The sequence below is a fragment of the Bacillus rossius genome, chromosome 1 (assembly GCF_032445375.1).
Source record: "Bacillus rossius redtenbacheri isolate Brsri chromosome 1, Brsri_v3, whole genome shotgun sequence".
NCBI classification, from domain to species: domain Eukaryota; kingdom Metazoa; phylum Arthropoda; class Insecta; order Phasmatodea; family Bacillidae; genus Bacillus; species Bacillus rossius.
Window position 1 is genome coordinate 151,921,384 of NC_086330.1, and position 9,422 is coordinate 151,930,805.

Genomic DNA, 9,422 nt, shown 5'->3' on the forward strand with positions numbered 1-9,422 from the left:
TGAACTGTACATAAAAAACAATATTTTATTACCCCCGAAACATGGCCAAAAATAGGTTTCTCAGGCTTCTGTATCTTACTAACTATTCACGGGATGTATGTGGCACTAATATAAGGGCATGCGCTGGACCTTTCTACAAACTATGCAGAAATAAAATTATTAGGTCACCGCATTGTATGCGACGGACGTAGTCTCGAAACAACAAGAAAGGGGGGTGGGGGGAGGAATGGAAAGAGAGATAATTGCACGCGATATCAATTATCTTTCTTTCCGCCATAAGAGCAGAAGTATTGGAGGTTTGGAAACACCCTATTACGGCAGTGACAATTCTTGGAAGGGGGAAAATGAATGACTCTCCCGCCGAGGGAATGCGACTGCAGCCTAGTTCCAGCACCGACCGCTGTCGCCCGCGAAGGCTGCTTAGATACCGAGTGAAAGTTCGGGATGCACTCCCAGGCAGGCGGGTGCCTTAAGTACTTTCAAGACAACACGCATATTAGAAACACCTTTTTTGGGCCACGAGGCGGGCCCCTTCAGGGCATTTTCTAGTGTGTGTGTAAATTCATTATGAAATTATTACATGTTTTTTAGGCCATTAAAATAGGCATTTCAAAATATTCCCAATTTTGCAAAGTATATATGTATATATTTTTTAGGAATGATGTCACACAAAATGGAGAGGAATATTCAGATATTTTGTAGGGCCAGTCAACAACTTATCCTGATACTTCTGGTTCACCCTACATAGTTTTTGGTAACAACTACTCTGCTGAGAATCCTCCTGTGACTGATGGTATTCTGTCGATGTCATCCACCACTGACATGTCAAGTGTTCCTGGGCCTTCGCATGGATTTAATGCAGTTGAGAAATTTCAAGATCAATTATCTTTCAGCTTGCCCTCTAGCATTCAGCCTGAGTTAAACACATAAATAATAATGCCGGACACTGAAGTGGCATCTGCTGAATTGATTTCCGACGAGAATAACAGTGATCCTTGTAGACTGAGTGAAATCAAACTGACAGCCAGAGACATAGAGTTTGGCTTGAAATTGGAAAATAATGAGTTTTATCCTGAATACGATTTTCCATCAGTCAACAACAGAAAATTATCAATGAAGTTGCGGAAGTACAAACTTCCTGATGGCATGGTAAAAGATAGAAATTGGTTGGTTTACAGTAAACGGAATGATTCTGCGTATTGTTTGCACTGCCTTCTGTTTGCACTACCCAACCATCATTCTACTTGGTCATCTGGTAACGGCTATCAAGGATGGCGCACAGGTAATGCACAAAGAGATATTGAGGTTCACGAAACTTCAAAAAACCACTTAGGTTGCCAAATTGCGAGGGTCCAGTGGATTGCAGGAAAACATGTTACCAGTACATTTTGTGAAAAAGAAAATGAGAACATTCGACACCAAAGAGAAGTTCTTTTCGTCGTCATTGATTGTTGCAGGTACTTGGTTGAAGAAATGTTAGCATTCAGAAAAAAACACTGTAGTTGAAGGAAAGCTGCCGAAGTTGTTTAAACTTCTACCTAAACACAACCCTGATGCCAGAATGTATCTCGAAAAAATTTAAAATGCAAGGATGAATAAACAAAAACTGGGATCAAATTTTCTAAGCTACAGAAATATATTGACGTCGTCCGGCCGAAGGCCACCCTAAAGCCCGACCTGCAACCGCCAGTATCCGACCCCGCTAACGGAACGCACCCCTAGTCAGGGCCGGCGCGTCCATATAGGCGAACTAGGCAACCGCCTAGGGCGCCAAGTAGCTGGGGGTGGCGCAGCGCGACACAGAACAGCTGATATAATATGTTTAACGATTATTGAAACTAGATAAAATGGATTTTTGTAACACTTTGGAATGTTTATATTGATATAAGTAATTATTTAAAGTCCACGGTGACCTGTTTATGATTTGTAATAAGTAAAAAAGTAAAAAAAAAACACAAGCCTGCTTACATTTGATTGTTGACAAAATCTTAGGCTTACGTGATGTATTTTGAGGCAAGGAAATTTTTTTTTGGGGTGTTCGATTGAGGGGGGGGGGGGGGGGGGGCGCTTTAAAGTTTTTCGCCTAGGGCGCCAATTTACCTTGCACCGGCCCTGCCCCTAGTCATGGCCCACCCGAGTCAGGCGAGCACCGGAACAAAAGGTAGAATTAAAGACCATGCCCTAATCAACCAGACACCACGATTCCTGTACATTATAAATTCAACGTAATTTAATGATAACATCACTTTTAATTAAAAACCCTGTGCAAAGGAAGTGCGACGTAGGAGTACCTGGGTCACTCACGTGTGGATTTTTATTAATACATTTGTGAGTGCTCCCCTTGCGGCCTTCAGCCTAAATTAAATAAAGTATTGTGTGACTTAATTATAACCGCCCAATTTTGGTGTCTCATTCGCCACTGGAGCAGTCAACAAGTGACAAACAGTCTCCAGTGTGACTCACATTATTTAAACATAATTAATGTAAACTTGTTGAATCCAATTCCTAAAACGTATCTGTGTATTAGATTAATTCTTATTATTTAATGTGTGAATTTAGAGCCACTTTCAATCTCTTATTAATTTCATAATTTCTGAATAACGGAACTTTAGAAATTTGGCGCGAGAGGACGCTGAGCCCTCCCCTCGCACCAGGGCCAGACGCCAGTACCGAGCGACTCGCGGACTGGGACGGACATGCGACCCATGGGGAGCCTTCAACCATTGTCTTCACCGATTTCATTCCTGGTAATTATAGTCACTCTCCAAAACCCTTTTGTAATTAACACCCCATGTGCGCCCGGTCCTTTTACGGTGTAGGGACTATCCCAGCCGCTTAAACGTAAACGCCCCGCACAACGCATTACGCGGGGCAGTGCAACATACGGCGCGGGCCGACTCCCGCAATCACAGACGTTTGGTTAATCGCCGAAGTGCACAGGCACCGGCCACAGCGACTTAAAGACTTTTAACGAATTTCATAGCGAACCATGGTCCACACAGGTGGGCCCGGACGTCGCCGTTCGCAATTTATGGGATTGGCCGACTCCAATCGAACTCTCCCCCTCTAACTCGACTGGCATGAGGGCTTAATATTAGTGACGGCGCGTCAGAGCACCCAGTGTCAACCTAGTGTAATTTATGTAGGGAAAATTAGTGTGCATAGTGTAAGTTGCCGTCCGCCGCGGTCTCGTGTTCGAGGTCAGGCGCAGGTCCTAGCGGGGTGGCTGGCTTTCTTAGAGATTTCTGTTCCGGGAGGGCACCAGGCTAGCTCGGTGTCTAACCGTGTGATGGTTGTGGGTACGTTGCCCCAGCGTGGCCCGCTAGAACCGTCGGCGGTGATAAAATTTGTTTCCTGATTAGGTTGGGTTGTTTAGGTTAATTTACATACACTGTTCTGGTTGTTCTACGGGTCGCACGTCGCGCACGGGAGGTGCGGGGTGGACGTTTTATTGTTCACGATTTACACTGGTTCATTACATTGGGCGCGAGGTATACTCGGCGGTACATGACTGCCAATGAGGCGTCGGAACACGTAGAAGTTTTGATTACACTATTATTACAATTACACTTGACAAAACGGCACCCTGTGGTGCTCTTACGTACACAATTACACTCCACACATTATCTGAGAGGGACACCTGCGTGCCTCTACGTGTGTTTACTTATTAAGCCCTCACGCCAGTCGCAGTTGAGGGAGAGCATTCGATTAGCAATGGCTAATCTCGTAATCGGTAAATAGCGGCGCGCGGGCCCACCTGTGTGGACCGCTGCTCGCTACTAAATTAAAAACACGTTTAAGCTTGGATGTAGCCTGTGCCTGTGCACTGGGCGATTAACTTAAGTTCTGGGGTGGCGGGAGACGGCCCGTACCGTATACTGCACGGCCCCACGTAATGCTTTGTGTGGGGCGTGTTAAATTGACGCGGCTGGGTTAGGCCCTACACCGGAAAAGGACCAGGCGCACACGGGGAGTATTTAAAAAAAGGTTTTGGTTGTGACTATAATTACCAGATGGACGTTCGGTGAAACAAAGAAATGCTGGCTCCCCGTGGGACGTGCGTCCGTCCCGGTCCGCGAGTCGCGCTGTACTGGCGTCTGGCCCTGGCGCGAGGGGAGAGGTGAGCTCCCTGTCGCGCCAGAGTTTCTAAAGTTCCATTATTCGTAAAAAATTACATTACTAATAAAAAGCAAGTGGCTCTAAATTCATACAATAAAACTTAATGATTAACTTAATATCTATATATGTTTTAGAATTGACATTTAATAAGTTTGTCTAAAATAAGTTTGAATATTAGAGTCAAGCTGGAGACTGTCTGTTTCTTGGTAACTACTCCAGTGGCGAATGATAATGCTAATTTGGGGCGGTTTGCGTTACGTCACACGTTTCACTACTGAATTTAGGCTGAAGGCCGCAAGGGTTGCACTCACAGCTGTTTTAGTAGAAAGCTACACGTGAGTGACCCGGGCACTCCTACGTCGCACTCTATTAATTAGGGGCTTTTGTTTGTTTCTGATTACTTTATTATTGTGTGGGGAAATTTTGTGGGCACGGGGAGTGCGTTGCATGCGTAATTAAAATGGTTCACTATTCTCTACCTTGGGCTGCGGTCCGCTCACTTGACTCAGGTAGGCCATGGCTAGGGGTGCTTTCCGTTAGCGGAGCCGAGTACTGGCGGGTGCAGGTGGGGCTTTGGGGTGGCCTTCGGCCGTACGATGTCAAACTGTAACTGCAAGTGTAACTGCCGATTTCAATTAAACGTCCACTCCGCACACTCCGTGCCCGACGTGTATACGACAGTGCAAACCAGACTCATGTATGTTATTTTATGAACTTCCCCAATCCAGTTAGGGATCAGCGTGCTATGCTGTGTAGGGTCAGTAGTGTGTCAATAACCAGGGACCCCTCACACCATGACCCCCGCCGCTATTCCTAGTGGGCCACGCAGGGGCATGCGCACCCACCGACCCACCTCGTGGTTAGCCACAGAGCTAGCCTGACGCCCTCCCGGACACGTTTTCTGCAAAAAAAAAAAAAAAACCAGCCTTCCCGCTAGGAACTACGCCAGACCTCGAACACGAGAACCCGGACGACTGCAATATCAGACTTGATTTCCATTATGACTGGCATGGTAACCCAAAGGATACTTGACAGTATAAAGGAAAGTAACAAGTTTTATGTCATTTTGTATTCAACACAAGATGTCGCTAAGAAAGAAGCAACCTTCTGATATATGTAGAAAATTCAGGACTATCTGCAAAACCATGCGAGCGACTAATAAAGGTTTTCACATCTGCTGATGTCACTGGAGCAAATCTGAAGTCAAAGTTGGTAGACACTTTGAAGGACGTAGGACTCAACCCATTAAATATAATTGGTCAAAGTATGGATGGTGCTGGCAATATGAGGGGCAATTTCTCAGGACTTAAAACTTTAATTCAAAATGAGTATGCCACTGCCTTCTATATTTGGTGTACTTCGCACAGATTCGCCCTCGTTCTTGAGAAATCAATTGATTTTTGCCCCGAGATTCGACTATTGTTTTCAGTGCTGGAAGAATTATATCGCTTGTTTAACTCTGGGCATAAAGGCATGATGTTTTTGTTGAGAAAATGGATTTGAGAACAAAGTTGAGCGACAAGAGAAAGCGACTGAAGAGGGCGCAAACAACAAGATGATCAAACAAAGCTGAAGCAATAAAAGTTATAATACTGTGCTTCGAGGAGATTACGTCAGCTTTAAAGGATTTGCAGGACAGCAAAAAATTTGACAGAGAAACCGTGACTCTTGCGAAAGGGCTATTGAGCAAGCTAATCTCTTTTAATGTAATCACTACCCTTCATGTCACCCAGTCTGTATTCACTGTAATGAATTCTATGACAGTTAGTCTTCAAGGTGTAGTTATAGATTATGGGACTGTTCAAACAATCATTAACAGTGTTAAGACTAAAATCAAGAACCTCCGAAGTGACGAAGGTTGGTTTAAAGTGTTAAAAAAATCGGAAGATTTTGCGAAAAAAACATGACATTCATCCTCTTGTACAAGTACCTGGAAGAATAAGGTTTAGGAATAGGGCAATGGACGAGATTGGAGTTGACAAGCCCATAATAGACCTAAATCATAGACTTAAAATTGAAATGTATTTTAAGCTCTCAGATTCTCTGCATCGTCAGCTCGAGGATAGATTTTCCGATCATTCCTTAAAAATAGTTATACAAATGAGCCACTTTTCTCACACAGGAGTTCTTAATGCAGAGAAAGATAATGTTAAATCTGAAGACATCAAAGAGTTGTGTTATTTCTACAAGTGGGATTGTGACTCGGCGGCTGAAGAACTGAAGAGCTTCAGTGATCTATACCTTGTCACACATACAAATATCTCACTATCCGATGTGGTAAAAGAAAGCCCAAGAACATCAAGAAAGTAAGAAGAAGAGCCTGAAGTGGCTAATGAAAACCTGGTAGATACAGAAGAAATCGATGGTGATGAGGAAAAGGAAGATGAGGGAGATGAAAAGAAAAAAATGTTTTGTGGGTAACCCAAGTGTTTCTGAAACCTTATCGATGCCTCAATAACTCTTCTGGGTTGAAAGCTATTAAAGTTGTTTATGCAACTTTACTCTCATTGGCAGTTACAAGTTGTTCCGCAGAAAGAGCAATGAGTAAGTTACGTACAGTGAAAAACAGGCTGAGATCGTGCATGGCTGTCAAATCTAATTGTTCTGTGTTCGGAAAAATATGTGCTTGCATCCATTTCGAATGATGAAATAGTTGAGAACTTCTCTCGGTCTACATCTTCAAGGAAGAAGCTTTTGTCAAGGATATAGATCAGCGTTAATTTTTAATCATGCAATTTTTTTTGCTAGTGAAAGTTATTGCAAAGAGACACAAATTCAATTTGAGCTAGATTTTCAAACAGGCAGTTATCTGTATTACTTTTGTTTGTTATGCTAAGATGTATATATATGTATATATAATATATATCTCAATGTTAACTGTTTTTAATATATGTCTCATTCAGAATTTTTAAAATTTTCCATTGTACTACTGAACTATTGTCAGTGATGCTGCGATACTATTTCATCTCATTTTTAAACTATTAATGTTGATGTCGACCCAAGTGTCTCCTAGGCTCCTTCAGGCCGTTATGCCTCGTCAGCGTCCTCTCTTGCTTAAGTGAAGTGTTTACGATAAAGGACGCACCTGCGTGCGCTCTAGCACGTCAGTGGACTTCATTATGTTTGTAAATAGTTATACTTCTTATGTACATTTTAATTCATCACGAGCCTCCACTATTGTATATATTTTGTAACTTAACAGAGCTCTCCAGTCTTAGATATTGTGTCTAATTATTGTACAAATACTTAACTAATTCTTAACTAATTAATTAACTTGTGTTTGCATTTTATCAGTTACCGTTCAATTTCTTGTAATGTCGTTTTAAATAACTATGTGATTTCTTTCGAGTGCTATGTTTGTAATGTAACCGCAGCCTGGCCCGCCACGAGACGAGTCTCTCCCACGCCGGCCTATTTCCCCTTCCCCTCCTCCGCGGCCCACAAGCTCCGGCGCGCGGACGGGCGGAGGAGAGCAGTGGCTAGCCAAACTCGGAGACGAGCAGACGTGTGCTCGCTCCGCTCCGCTCGGGACGCGTGTAGCACGGCTTCGTGTTCGCCATCAGTTTAAGCGTTACGGGACTGCTTCAGCAGTCGAGTTGCACTGTGTCAGAATTCGTTGCACCGCCGAACTTTCTGAGTCAGTACCTACGTTTCGTCACAGAACTACCTCCGCATACGTGACAGGCCGCGTACATGCTATGTAGCACCGCTGAACTTTCGTAACCGGTACGATTCGCCACGGAACTGCATTCATTTTGTTGCGAAGAGTTTATTTCCGGGAGTCTGGATTGCGGCGGGGGAGGACGCTCGTTCCGCAACGTGCCGGCCAGGCTACGATAGGATTCTTCACGGAATAAAGGAGCTCGTGGAAACAGACAGCATCATCTTCTCCTTGCTACCATCTACCTTTCCTTCCATCCACTTAAATTTCCCTCCTGGTCCCATATTTCACGGTCCCGGCCACGTTGGCCTGAACTCCACTCTCTCTCCGACTGGAGCTACGCGGGCAAATCAGAGCGAGTCTCAGGACAATTCACAACAGGGACCTAGGGACCATAGGCCGAGGGACATCAATGTAACAAGCAAGGATTGAAAAGAACATTTTCACATGTCATAGTATGCTTAAATTATAATATTAAATTTTACCTGATATGACCAAAATTATTATTAGAAAATCAGTTTTAATTAATGCAAAATGTGACAATATACAATACTAAAAAAGTATAATATTATAAAATCATTGAGTAAATCGTTGAGAAAATGGCACAAAAAATTCATTGGCTGGGGGGGGGGGGGGGCACCTCTGCTAACTGGCATTCCTTTTACTGTTGGTAAGCGAAGTGCCATTTTAAACACACACATGACTGACTACGCATTCAAACACTGTTACTAGGTCCTTGCCTCCAGTACTGTGAATTAACACAAAATGTAAATGTGTTTGTGTGTGTATATATATACACACATATACACATACACACACAGAGTAGCGAATGCATGGTGACAAAACAAAAGTAGCCGGAGCACCTCAGAACCTCCTCTGACCATCGTGAGGGCTTGACCGGGACAGAGTGGAAGTGACGTCATTGACACAACTCAATCAAAAACCTCTGGTGGCCAGTCTGTTTAGACTAAAAACAGATAGACACAATTTCCAATTTACAATGATAGTCTTCTTTTCATTTAAAAATTAAACAGAAAACTTATTACAACATAAAAGGCAGACATTGACTCAAACAGTTTGTATAGGGTGAGCTCCGGAGCTGTGGAGCGCTGCATACAGGGATGGGACCCAGCCTTTCATTAAGAACCAAGGAGGTACAATACCATTGTCAAAATCAGATGCAACATTAGCATGTACATTGGTTTACAATACATTTTTGCAACAATTTGGTATCAGTATTGATCATAAAGAAGTAATTAGACATAAGACAAATGAAAATTAATCAGTAATTAAACACTAACTGACTTGAAACCTGCAAACAAGGCGATATTAAAATATTTTTTAAACCTCACCAATGTACCTAGCAGGTGCGTCCACCATGACGCACGATTTCGAAAAGTTGATTAGAGCGTCGTATTTCCAATCATGGTGTTTTTAACCAAATGTTTCACAGATAAAGTTAGCTAGCAAGTTTATACAAACAATAACATGCTAAATGTTTTAAATTCGAAACTGCAAAACACTACAGTTTTTAAATAACTCAATAACATAATTTCAGATGTATAACATATTTTATAATTTATCACAATGATAGTTTGACGCCGACCGCCAATGCTTATCTATGTCGCATAGACCTCATCAA